This window comes from Cyprinus carpio, chromosome B10, assembly GCF_018340385.1.
Source record: "Cyprinus carpio isolate SPL01 chromosome B10, ASM1834038v1, whole genome shotgun sequence".
NCBI lineage: Eukaryota > Metazoa > Chordata > Actinopteri > Cypriniformes > Cyprinidae > Cyprinus > Cyprinus carpio.
The window spans coordinates 7681937-7695432 of NC_056606.1; the positions used below are offsets into that span (position 1 = coordinate 7681937).

The 13496-nt window shown below is 39.0% G+C and overlaps 3 protein-coding genes and 1 long non-coding RNA gene across 6 annotated transcripts in view; 2 read left to right on the forward strand and 2 right to left on the reverse strand.

Annotated features, from left to right (window-relative positions):
* Positions 1-13496, forward strand: part of LOC109071181 (solute carrier family 35 member E4-like) — a 224911-nt gene that overhangs the window by 174763 nt on the left and 36652 nt on the right. The window lies entirely within an intron of this gene.
* The window catches only part of sftpba (surfactant protein Ba), a 226829-nt gene that overhangs the window by 118071 nt on the left and 95262 nt on the right, over positions 1-13496 (reverse strand). The gene's annotated exons all lie outside the window — the stretch shown is intronic.
* Positions 1-13496, reverse strand: part of LOC109054485 (cytosolic purine 5'-nucleotidase) — a 595585-nt gene that overhangs the window by 22098 nt on the left and 559991 nt on the right. The window lies entirely within an intron of this gene.
* LOC122138673 lies at positions 8412-9057 on the forward strand. The gene is made up of 3 exons (XR_006155726.1): positions 8412-8540; positions 8625-8940; positions 9020-9057. It is a non-coding gene; the product is annotated as an uncharacterized LOC122138673 (long non-coding RNA).

Below are 13496 nucleotides of genomic sequence, written 5' to 3' on the forward strand. Positions count from 1 at the left end.
AATGAAACTCTACAAAACAAATGCTTTACTCACCTTGGATCCCAACGTTTCCGGGTGTTTTCTCTGGACCTTTATCCAGCTTGGCATTGATCCAGTGAGGTGCACACTGTCTGAAGATTTTTGAAGCACATTTCTGTGGGTGGAAGCCACTATCCTGAATAATGATACATGGACTGCTCAGACTAATTCACTGATCCTAGCTCTAATTTTGTGGTGTTCGATTGAGCTTGTAGATTTGGGACATGGCCAGTGAATCGCCTGACCCTTCCTCAACTTCTACAAGATCAGAGAAGATGTCTGTGATCATTGGAGTGGTCATTCACATGACCTTTGGGGGTGGTGCTCAGTGTCTTCAACCACTTGTGAGTGAGCATATTTTACATTTAAAAATTCAGGTCAGACATCATGAGTGTTAATCGTTGATAAACAGTAAGAAATAATACCCAAAGTGCATATATTGGTTACAGAAATCTTAGTGCTCGTCTCTTCTTTATTGTGATGTAAATGTTGTATGTACATGTCCTATCGTTAAATTTTTCCTATATCTTTTAATCGGTTGCTTTGTATTTATGATTTTTAAATGCAATTCAATTTTGATATACAGTTTGTGTTTTTATATAGTATATTATATATATGTATATATCATATATAGAATGATAGATCAAAGATAATTATATATTAATATTATATATATATATATTTATTTATTTATCTTCATACTCTGCACAGATAAATAGATATTACACACATGAAAAGTTCCATAGACAAGCATTCTGCATGACTAAATACTTCTGCATTAAAGGGGTGGTTGACTGTTTTTTTTTTTCTGGGCTTGATTGTGTTTATGGGGTGCAGTGTTAATGCTTCATTTAAAAACAAATAATTATTTTTCACATAAATTACCTTTATTCTACACTGCTTCTGTCCCTCCTCCGCTGAACGCTCTGGGCCTTTCCTGGTTTTATGCAAGCCCCTCCACTCAGAAATACACATGGGCTCTGATTGGTCAGCTGGGCTCAGTGTGTTTTTAAATCGCTAAACCGTAAATCTCCTCTATAGTGCGCGTCTAAATGCCTCGCCCCCTCGCCTCAGAATGCCAATTGTATGGTAAACAATGGTGTCGTCAATATTGCTTATCAATTTGAGTTTTTATTTTTTTTCTTTCTTTTTTTTTTCTCCTTTTTTTTTTTTTGTTCGAGGTGAATGAGACCCAGAGGAATATTAGTGAAGAGGATTGCGCAGAACCTGTGCAAGCACAGCTCTTAATGGTATGTTTTTTGTTGTCTCATACATTTAGATACGCTGTTATTTCTAAATTCTACTGCTAATGTTAGCTTTTAATATACGGTTTTATCCTGATTAAAGCTTTAAAGGAATAGTTCACCTAAAAATGAAAATTTGATGTGTATCTGCCTACCCCCAGGGCATCCAAGATGTAGGTGACTTTAATTTCTTCAGTAGAACACAAATTATGATTTTTAACTCCAGCCGTTGCAGTCTCTCAGCTGTATCATGGCTTGTCAATTGGTAACAGAATCTATGAGAGTAAAAAAAACCAAGCACAGACCAATCCAAATTAAACCCTGCGGCTCGTGACGATACATTGATGTGTAAAGACACGAAAAACGATCGGTCTGTGCAAGAAATGAACAGCATTTATATAGTTTTTTACCTCTGATTCACGCAATTGTCCAAACTGTTAGAAATAAACTCTTGTGACCGCGCCTTTAAAGTTTAAAGTTTAAAGTTAAAAAAGTGAAACCACCCCTTTAGAAGCTCTCCTTGGCTTGTAAACCTCTCTCTACATTCTGTCTAAAATCTGCTCTATTTCTGAGTCTCTGTGTGTGTTACAGGCACTAGCCGACAGAAAGTTTAAGATCTATCTTCTCTTTCTTCCTGAGCTGCATCCTTTCTACTTTGTCTCTTTGGGTACTGGTCTTCATGATCGTTTACAATGGCTGGCGTTCTCAGGGCGAGACTCACAGCTGGCTCCAAGCATGTCTCATGCCAGATTTATCAACATGTTCCTAATGCCCAGGAGAGCGACCACTGCACGCACTTTACCCTGGACAGGTGTTAGTGCGGAAAGGTGTGTGTGTGTGTGTGTGTGGGGAATTATGTGTGTGGTTGTTGTGTGTGGTGTGTGTGTGCGTGAAACACTAGTGTGAGCACTTTCCTTCAATCTGCCAGGGATGTAGTGTGTTTGTGTTGATCCTCTTGTAACAGAGGCAAAACTGGCAGGTGTTTCTCGTGGGTGGTGGCTCTGCTGTCCGGTGCCAGTGCTGTTGTTCCGGGACACCTCTGTACCTCTACGGCTGGCGCACCGTGGCGGGAAGAGTCTGGGGGTCCACAGGGTGTGTCTGTGTCTATTGTGTATGTATGTGTTCGTATTGATAATCTGTAATCATGGTTTGTTTTGGTCCTACTGGTTCATTACTAAACAACCTAAAGAAAAAGAAAAATGATTGCGGCTGCAGCTCATGTTTAAAAATGCGAACGTTTTATAATAAGCAATAACAATTAGCAATTGTTAAGGTTAGCTCGGATCCATTAAACAATATTAACAAAGACCAAGCTCCATGATTTTTTAATAATGTATAACATTATACTAAGATTAATAACATGCTTTAGTCGAATGTTTTTTATTGTTAGGTTCATGGTTAACTAACTAAGTGTAGTTAACTGAATGTTAAACAAATGGATGACTCGCACAAGTTTATGTAATTAATCATGATTAATCACACGTGATTTTAACTTGATTAAATTGGTAACGATATTTACACATTTAAATTTTCAATAAAATGTTGAAACAACAAAGTATTTTTACTAATTTAAATAATTGATGTATTAATTGGCATAGTCTTTACTGCTATTATGGACCATACACGATACTATTAGGGTATCAGTAAGTGATCGGTTAACAGGGTTTGCAGATTAACTGTAGTTATGATAGCCATTCCAAATTATTTTGGAATTATCTAAAATTTTTAAAACAAAGCAAGACTACAAACTATCAGACAAACATTATTTCTTTAGTTTATATAACCCCCGCACAACAAATTAATGTATTTAACAGTTATATTAAACCCCATAAAAAGTGTTAAATTTATGCGCGTATTAAACTGTTAATTTAGTTGTAAAACTAATTAAAATGTTTAAAAGAATGTTTATCCATTAATGAAAGTTACTTAAACTAGTACAAGAAAGGAACGTTCTATATATAAGGCCATTCCGATACATTATTGGCAAGGAGAAATCTGAGGGGAAAACTCTCTTAAAACTCAAAAATACTGTTTTTTTTTCTTTTTTTTATTTTGTTTTTTAATGATTTGGTGTTGAAATTGTGCACGCATACTTTAGCGAGATTGACCCCAAATGACAAAACGTACTAGTCTGCAGGATGTATGTGCATGTGTGTTTGAACAGATAAGTATATAAAGATACATTGAATTGATGGACTAGTTAAAGAGGCGCAACAGAACGCACATCCATATTACTGTGTGTGCATGGGCTACGAGCGCGGTTCGGCGACAGTGAGTGAAGAAGACCGTCCGCGTCTGTATGTCCATGATGAAGAGAGCGGGACTAAGTGACTCAGGAGGGGCCTCGGGAGGTTTGAAGTTGACCGATCTTCACATTCAGTCATCCCATTAAAACACACAAAGGACTTAGACCTGGTGTGATGTCACTAACAGCATGTTCGTTCACTGGCAGTTTGATTTCGGAGAGGAGACATCTTCCTGCAATCAAGCAATTCAAACCCTAGAGTAGCTAACTGTTTGGGCTGCATATCACAACACGGCCTCCTATTTGCGTCTCTGGGCGCCTGAGTCTCGCTCATCGCCCGTGAGTGTCTGATTATACACACAACAAAACACATCAAAAATTCCGCGACACGGTTCGTTACAGTCATGGGCAAATGAATCTGTTTTCTGTAGACTGTTTATGCATATGTTGTGTGGGGGTGTGTGTGTCTCAGAGCTGTCAGAGGTGCTGTATGGGCGATGGTGATGCGTGATGTCGAGTGTGAGGATGAGCTCCAGACTGGGCACGTGCTTTTCCTTGTGCCACTGTGTTCGTGTCTTTGCTCTGCACCACGACTCCATGCCCTCGGGTCAGGAGGGTGATGTCCGCTTTCGCTCCATGCTCCTGCGTCTCCACTGGTGAGCAACACAGCCTCAGATACAGCCAGGTTTGATTAACAGAAATGAGAATTAAATCTTCTACAAGAGACTTATCTTATTTTTCTCTCAGAACCCTTTTTAATATTTTAACATTAAATTGGAAGTAGGTCTGCACAATGGAAATCGTTATTTTAATCATTGATCCACGATTCCTGCCTCTTTCGATTTAGTGAGGATAATCATCTGCCGCTATATGCCCAGCTTTATATTTATTTTAATTTCAGCATTTGTTGTATCTGGCTTTGGTAAGCAGCTCCATAAGCATCGCACTGGTTGCGGTTTCCAAGATGGTCAAGAGCTTTAAATCCACCAATGAGGCATTTCCTTCGTTAAACGCCCCTTCACACAGCGCATTTGATCCAGAGTGCACTTATGAGTGGACGGCAGGACTAGGTCCAGGGGGAGTGATCAAGGTGACGATCTCCCGGATGGCGGAACCTAGTAGACATTGCAGGTGAGTCAGTGCTGGAACGAAGGGGGGGGGGCCTGTAGGAACAAAAGCCTAGGTCACCACGTGCGGGGTAAAAGGGTGTTGTCGTAGGGATGTAATCGTGTGCAACCATTTTAACGGGTGTTTTAAAGGGAAGCTCAATGTTCAAGGTCTTAAAAAATATGGTGTTTAAACTGGAATGAAAGCCAGGAGGATCAGGGCAGCTCCCTCGCTATCAGTGCTTTTTGAAAACAAATGATTCGGATAGGGTCGACAGACTAAACGGTACGTACAACGTTGACTGCCTGTCACATTACTAATGTAACCTGTCTTATAGCGGATGTGTTTAACGCCTTGCACAGACTCCGGAAAATCACTAGCAGTGTGACTGAACTAAAATCAAATCCATCACAGGACCACATTATCTGTGTATTTTCCGGAATCACTGTGTAAAAGAGGCAAATTGATAAGTTTCTGCCCAGTGGTTTACACTAATCTTCCCACCTGGCAAACCATGTGTACGTGCGCTCTGTCTACCTTAGGGGAAAAAAAGCACTGAGTTTTAAAAACACTGGCAAACATGTAAGTTGGAGTTTAACCATCTTTTTGAGATATTCTTCTTGAATAAACGTGTAATACAGCCAGTTTTTCTTTCACACGGTCATCTGCGCTGTTAAATCTACAAGCAAAGCCGCATGCTTTCGCAATTCGCATAATTGATGTTCTCTTGATTTGTGCCTTATGTGAAAGTGTAAAAATTCTGATGAAATTGGAAAAAAATGAAGTCAACAATATTTTAGCAAAATAGTATGATTTATCATTCAATCATTATTGTGCAGCCCGAACTTTAAGCTAACATTAAGATGTTCAGTTTACAATTAAAATTTAAATATTATTTCAAACTTAATAGTATAACCAAAAACAAATCTGTATTACTCCTTGCCGTCTATTTTAACTTCCCGATAATCGTGGGTACCTTTTTGCAGGGGGGAATTTCAGAACCAATTCTACAGTGGAACGGGAGGTAAATTTGCCCCTCTTTGACTGCTCCCTGTTGCCATCCGTCGTTGAAGCAAGATGGCGTTACTCGACGGTAAACCACTGACAATCTGACACAGGACACCGGTATTTTATCGTGACCTGCTTGACCCTTCTGGCACTCGGGGACAATGACCCAACAGCTGTAGAAGAAAAAATCTGCATTCTTCCACTGCACTGCAAAACACTGTCGACGGTGGGAATGGGACCAGTACGCTCCCGGACAGCCCTGTCTGCAGCAGTCCATATCAGATGTTGTCAGGTGCAGGATCTCAGCTGTGGTCCCATCGTGTGCTGTCAGTCGAACGATTGTCAACAAAAGTCACTGTTATTATATCTACTCTTCAGAGATATGAACTGTATTTGGCACTGGCACCTTCAATAAGCATTCACTGTCAATATCTTTTCCAAGTGCCTAACACTATGTTTCAAGGTACAGTTTGTATGCTACAGCTGAAATGTAATTTTGCTTGCTTTAGCTAGGTCGTAGAAAACAAAAAAAAAGAAAAAAAGGTTGCAGGTAAAACTATGGTTTGGGGTAATGCTACACTGTGCAATGAACAATGCCAAATAAAAATATACTTTCCAATGTGATAGTAAAGCATAATTTACAGGACTTTAGCATGCAAGCAGTTTTCCAGGGTAGCATTTTTTTGTTTGATTTGTTTTAAATTCTAAGACTATGATTTATTCATATTTAAATCGAAACGGTTTTAATACACTCGTTCAATCCTACAGATGTACATGGGATTACAGTTTAGTTTGCAGTATGTTTTTCATCAACACTCCTGTACATTTACATTTGTGTTTTAGACAATCCTAAACAACCCGAATTTTTATTTAAACTGTGCAGAGTGGTGCTTACAGTGATGCATTTCTTTCATACATCGCTCTTAGGAAGGATTTATCTCCGTGGGCATCGGTTAAGTAGGGCACTCTTAGATCTCAGGACGAATCCATTAACAGAAAATTATAAGTTCGCTATATTAATATTCTTTAACAGTATGATGTGCTTTACCAAGCAAAGTGCATCAACTGTTAACGTTCAGACAAATTTAAGGATTTACATATTCATACTCACGAAATTATAACGTTTGCAATAAATGTCCACCCCCGCTTGACTAAATGGTAGCGCCTGAAGAGTATCATCCACGCATGCGCAGTTTGCGCAACCAAAGGCACACGAAATGGCGTCTGCTGCAGGTAAGAGCTACGTTAAAATCTTTTGTTAAAATTTCATACGTGTTAGAGGTTTAAAAAAAATTTAGATATAAACGTTGTTTGCCAGTTATAGTTATGGTAATGTACTCAATAAACCGCGATGAATCTTATTAAATACTTGTGTTTTCTTGTTTGGCCGGTGTGTTTCGAAACGGTTCGTTTGTCTGCGTGTGAAAATGGGGGAGGGGTCGATAACTGCGATACTGTACAGTTTGCTTGGCTTCACACACATAAAAGTAATTTCTTTAGTTGACAACACACAAATTTACCTTAATTATTTTATACCCAGCTTATTTATTTTTGCGCACTATATACACGCGCCGGTCTGTTGCTCGGCAACGCGTTAGCGCTAAGAGGCGGGCTAATTGTTATAGCTCATTAGGGTTCTGTGATTGCTGTAAATACTAGTATTCAGATCAAAATAATACGGTGTTATTCATAATCCTGTAAATATTAATCACAGAATGCATCCATTTCAACATCTGCTGTACAGTGTGAATCCATAGTATCAAACAGTTCGTGTTACTTTGTGTGTGGCGCGTGCTCATTCTCTTCAGTAGTCTTCTGGAGAAACAAAAGCAATTCTTTTCACACCACTTTAATATACGTTATTTTATACTTTCTGTACACGTATTTTCTTTTTACATTATTAATATGTGTTTGTTAATGAATCAAGATAAGCGTTTTAAGTGCAACGTACATGAACATACCTCCTGTGACAAAACAAATCCTTGTTGTTTTGTGAATGAGTTTGATATTTTTAAATGCTGTTAATGTGTTTTTTTTCTCGCAGATTACAACAGTTACGGACAAGGCTGCAAGCCAACAGGGGTATGGTTAAAACTGTGTATTATTGCAGTTCTTTATAGAGAAGGCTTTCTCTTTATTCACTAATGATGGACAGCGTAGAACATCCCCCGTATAGTCATGGAAATGTGCTGGTCAAAAGATGAGGGCAGTCCTTTATATAACAGTTGTTTATCTGTAATAAAATGAGAGAACTCATCTTTTATTATCAGGTACAGCTCGTACACGGCCCAGCCCTCTCAAACAGGGTTATGGGACAGGGCACTCAGGTAAACCGTCACCTTAAACTCTTATTTTTCGCACATTCGCGGCCATGCTTTTTGTCTAATAAGTGCTGCAAAACAGAAGCCGTTAAAGTGGCCGGTGTGTGAGTGACCTTACTGTTTGCTCTCTGTAGGCAGTCGTATGGTCAACAGCAAAGCTACAGCAAAAGATACGTTCATACAGCCAACCGGCTGACTCGACCTACTCCCAGACCGGCAGCTTCTCCAGCAGTTACGGCCAGCAGCCCGTAATGGATCATCCTACGGACAGCAGCCACCAGCCCGCAGTGTGTTATTTTTATTTTTCATCCATTTTGTGTGGTATTATAAATCGAGGTCAGTATCTCAAGCGTGTGTATTTATTCAGTTGCTTATTTTTACCCTTTGTTAGGTGGTTTATACTGCCTCCCCGGCCGCACCGCAGGGCTACAGTCAGCCTGCGCAGGGAATGGAGCCAGCAGCTATGATTCCTCCACAGCTGCGGCAGTTTCATCGAACCAGCAGTAACCAGACCTCTTATAGTGGGCAGGCCAGCTACAGTGCCCAGTCTACATATCCTGGATATGGACAACAGCCTGCTTCTGCTGCACCCCCCAGGTATTGGGCTTACTCTGTTCTTCATAGTCCCCCAAAGTTTTGCAATGTATTTGTTGGTCACTGGTTGTAATTTGTGTCCTTCAGCAGCTACAGTTCTGGCAGCCCAGCAGGCCTCTGGATTTGAGCAGAGCTGTATTCCCAGCAGCCTCAGCAAAACTCCTATTCTCAGCAGCAGCAGCAGGGAGGATACCAGGGCCAACAAGGAAGCTACGGACAGCAGAGCTCCTACAGCCAGCAGGGAGGATATCAACAAACTCCAACCCAACCGCAACAGGCTCCACCTTTCAGCTACCCCCCCCTTCTGGGTCCTACGGACAGCCCCCTGCTAGTCAATACGGACAGCAGGCCAGTACTGGAGGAGGCTATGGCCAGGCAGACTATAAACCACCCAGTCAGTATGGTAAGTCTGCTGGTAATAGCTTGGCGAAGACTGTCGTATACAAATGTTAAGCTTTAGTGACACAATTTTTCTTTCACAGGTAATTACAGACAGGACCATCAAGAACGGCACGGGTGGAGGTGGTTACTCAGGCCCTGGATCTGGAGGATATGGGGGCCCTGGAGAGGGCCGAGGGGGGGAGAACCGCGGGCGTGGCCGGGGTGGTTTTGACGGGGATCGGGGGATGAGCGAGGAGGTGGTGGGGCATGCGAGGGGGTTTCATGAGCCAGTGGAGGCATGGGGTAAGTGTGCATTTGTGCAGTCTCACCTCACCACCTTTTTCCCCTCAGACAGGAGCTGAAAGAGGCCATACAGGGCTGAGAGCCACACTATGTACATACATTGGTAGAAATTTACTTCATTATTTGGAGCCCAAAGCTTAAATCAATGAACTGTAATTTTGCCTTGTTTTTTTTTTTTTTTTATTTTTATATTTATTATATATATATATATATTATATATATATATATATATAGATATATATATATATATTAGATATATATATATATATATATATATGTTATCATAATATATATATATATTATATAAATAAACCAATTTCAACACAATTTTTTGGTATCACAATCTGAAGTGTTAAGGTTATTTTTTTTATTATTATTATTATTTTTTTATTAGTTTGGTAGCAAGTCCATGCAGTTGTTTTGAAAAGATGGCAAACTGATTAAAATTCTGAAGGTCTGTTGCTCTCAGCTCTGCCTCATTATGGCCTTAAGGTAAGATGATTGTGCTTTGGGAGAAGAATATAATCATTTCAATCTCGCATTGTCTTATCATTAAATATATTTGTGGGATCTTAAATATTCAGAAGAAGGATTTATTTAAGGTGTTTAGAGTAAGAAACAAGATAATTAAACATTGGTGAGGCACCGTTCATAAGATCTGTGCTCCAAATGGTTGTAATAAGATTGCCAATGCATAATGTGATCCTTTAGGATATTTCCAAAAGGTGTGTTAATCACTCCAAATAGGATTACATATATACAGGTTTACAGGAAACAGAATGTTTCAGTTAGTCTCATTTAGTTATTTACTGTTTACTCTCAATTGTGTGAGTAAAAAAAAAAGTGAAATTAAGGGTTATTTTAGAAAGAGCTAAAGGTGTTGATATGGGTAACATACTTACTTACTAGAATTGAGGGTAAATATCAGTGCAGGGTTTTGAAAATGTTTTTGAATAGGTGTAGTGTGCATAAAATTTAAAATTGTTTAAAATTAACCATATGGTTCTCAAAGACGTATTATGCTGCCAAAAGCAGGAAGCTAACACAAAATAAATATGAAAGTGAATGCAGTGATGCTCGACACAAAAACTGTTACTACAGAGCTTCTTGTCCCTTCATTATCATCTTGAACATGTCCCCTGCTCTGCATATTAAAATATGTGTTGTATTAGTACACTTACTTAACTGAGCTTGGACAATACTACTTTTAAAGTTTACTATTTTGCCTTAGGAAGGTATGCTCCAAACGGTGAAAATACACTGCATTCATTTTCCCTTTTTAAAAAAAAGGGTATGTTTTCTTTATCTGTTACACATTTGGATTGCAATTGTCATGTGCATTATGAAACTTTTCTTTTACATGCTTTGTCGCATTTATACGCTACAGGTAACAAAGTGAGAGCCATGTAATCACATCAATACTTTTACAGTACCACTACTCAGTTCTGAGTCTGGGCCGGAAGCTTTTTGAAATGGGGACTTAAAGTTGGTGGTGTCAAGGAGGTGTTCCAAATGTGTTTTTCCTACAAGAATGGGAATTTTGTTTTGCAGCCAACGAAATGTGTAATAATTATCTAAACATAAGCTTACTCTTTTTACAAAAGTGTTTTGATAGCTTTTTTGTATGTGTTGTGTAATTATATCAGAAACATTTCTGTAAAGAGAAAAGTGGTGTTATGGGTTTTACCTGCTTTTTTTATGTTTTTTTCTTTGACTAAAATGCAGGGCTGTACCAGCTTTATGTAAGCAGATTGTTTCAAATGCAGCCACAAACAGGCTACTCCCGCATTTTGGTGCAGCTTCCACCAACATGCAATTAGATTCTTAGTGAAGACCAATAGTGTCAACATTTGGGTGTAGTTTTAAATTTTGCACAGTCTTATTTTCATTCAGAGTTGGTAGCAAGGCTGTGTCTGAAACAATTACATCTCAATTAAACAGTTAGGGGTGGGCGATTAACCAGTTAAAAAATGTCAAAACCGGTAGAGATTTGGTTTGCTTTTGGTGCTACATGATCATGAAAACGTATCATTATCGTTAGCATTTCTTTTAAAAAACAAGTGATTTTAAGCTGTTTTGAAAACGTAATCAGTAGTGAAAGAGAAACTCATTCGTGATAGGGGGGGCGTGCACTCAGACGTTGCTCATATAGTGGGTGTGTACTGAACAGTTATTTTTGCCGCTTTACACACTTCTATGCGTCAAAGAGTGGCCATCTTTGCAAGTATCCTCATAAACCGTAATTTAGGTCTTAAGTGAAAGTGAAAGCTGAGAAAGAAAACATGTAACAGTATATTGGATCCGGGTGTAGATCTTAAACTGACAGCAGTCCACAAGATTTTTTCATTTCAACAACAAAAGAGAAAATCTCTCACTGCTCTGGGACTAAATCACTTTTGTAACTTTAACAAGAAGAAATGGCTATATAGATATATGTTTTTATAAATTTAACTTGCTTTGTATACATATAGAATTTCTTATAAATTTTTTCTACTGTCCGTTTGTTCTATTGCTTGAAATTAGCTTCAAATTTTTTAATCACTAGGTGCGTTTCCATTACAGATTTGCACAAAACTTTGGCGATATTTTATAAATGTCGATAAAAAAGTATTGCGAAATGACGCCGTTTCCATTAACCAGTGTTATGCGATTAAAACGTAACTTTTTCCTCTCGCCATAAGTCATGGCAACGGATTTTGGTGATTTTGGCAGATTTTGGCTATATTTATTCAAAGGAGGCATATGGTGTATCTGAACATAAGCAGCACAGAGAGCTGAAGAAACATGTTCAGCGTTGGCGCGGCTGGAATAAGCATTGACTAGAGTGGATGCGGTCAGCTCAGTGGCCGTACGTATCAGAGCCACACTGAACTGTCAGACGTGTCTCAGGTGTATGTTAAATTGTCCTAAGCATTAATGGTAGGGAAAACCCCTTATATGGATGAGAGCGGCCACTGTGGATGAAGAAAGATGTGTTCTTAGAGGTTCTAAGTACATTGAAGAATGATCATATAACTTTTTACATTACGCCATGTGACCTGTAAATTCGGGGGGGGAAAAAAAATCCCCTTATTGCTTTGCTTGTGTCGCATTGCCTGAAAAACCACCTAAAACAACTTTTGCGAAAATTGAAAATTGCGTTTCCATTAGGTGCATTTTCCAATTTCATTTTGCAACAATTTGAAGGGTAATGGGAAAACGCACCGCCTGACCTGTTTACTTTTCTTCAGTCGAGCTTCAGGTTTTTTTGTTTTATTTGTTTGTTTGTTTGTTTGTTTTTGAAGGTTTGTTTGTTTGTTTGTTTTTTGTGATATTGACACTGGTGTACAAGAGTTGTCCTTTCTATGGCATACCAAAAGCCATTTTGAAATAACCACCACCAAAGACCTTATTTATACCAAAAATACGCAACAACTTTGTGATTACATTGCTACCGTGAAATAAAATTAGCACCTACTCATATCAGTGATACAAGATTTTTGCGACCATCCACAATCACCCACCACTAATTACAGTGTACAAATTTCTGGAGTTTTGGCACCTATAATATAAAGATCAACTCACATCTATGCTCTAACTAAACCCCAATACTGTTTTCAGGCCACTAATGTCGTATAAAATTGTAAGGTGAGCAAGTCAGGCCCAGCTTGCACAAACATTGTAATGCTACAGCACCCCCAACTGAGTGTTACTCTAAGCAGTATTGTGTTTTTTATAAGGGGGTCTTGTTAAGGGTTAAGAGTTAGTTTAGAACTGTGCAATTTGCCCCCATTCCCCTTTTTGTGGTACCGAAGTGGCTGGTTTTAAGGGATATCGCTCTTCATATCTTCGCTTATTAACCCCCAGCATCACTGGAGACAGAGGTGGCTTCATTTAAGCCTTGGTGGTAAGTTTAATGAGAATCACAAGACCATACAGCCTAGAATTCTCTACCTCTTTTTATGGGTGTTTTTCAGAAGGGAAATAATTAAGGACCTTGCAAAAACTACAACTGCCGGCTAGAAATTAAGAGTTTTCAACTTTTTCCATTGGGTGTATAGGAATGGTTCAGATCCTATTTTTATTGGGTTAAAAATCCTGAGTGTGGACTCCAAATGAAAGGTTACTTTTGCCCATTATAGTCAGGAGTTAATGGTAACTGCCGGCCTACTAACCAACCATGTAGAGTATCACCATTTCATTGGTTTACTATTTTATTCAATTTTATATGATATCAGGTATGGAGTCCAATTTGGGTCCTTGGTTTTTTCAAGGGGTTTTGCAAAATAGTATTTT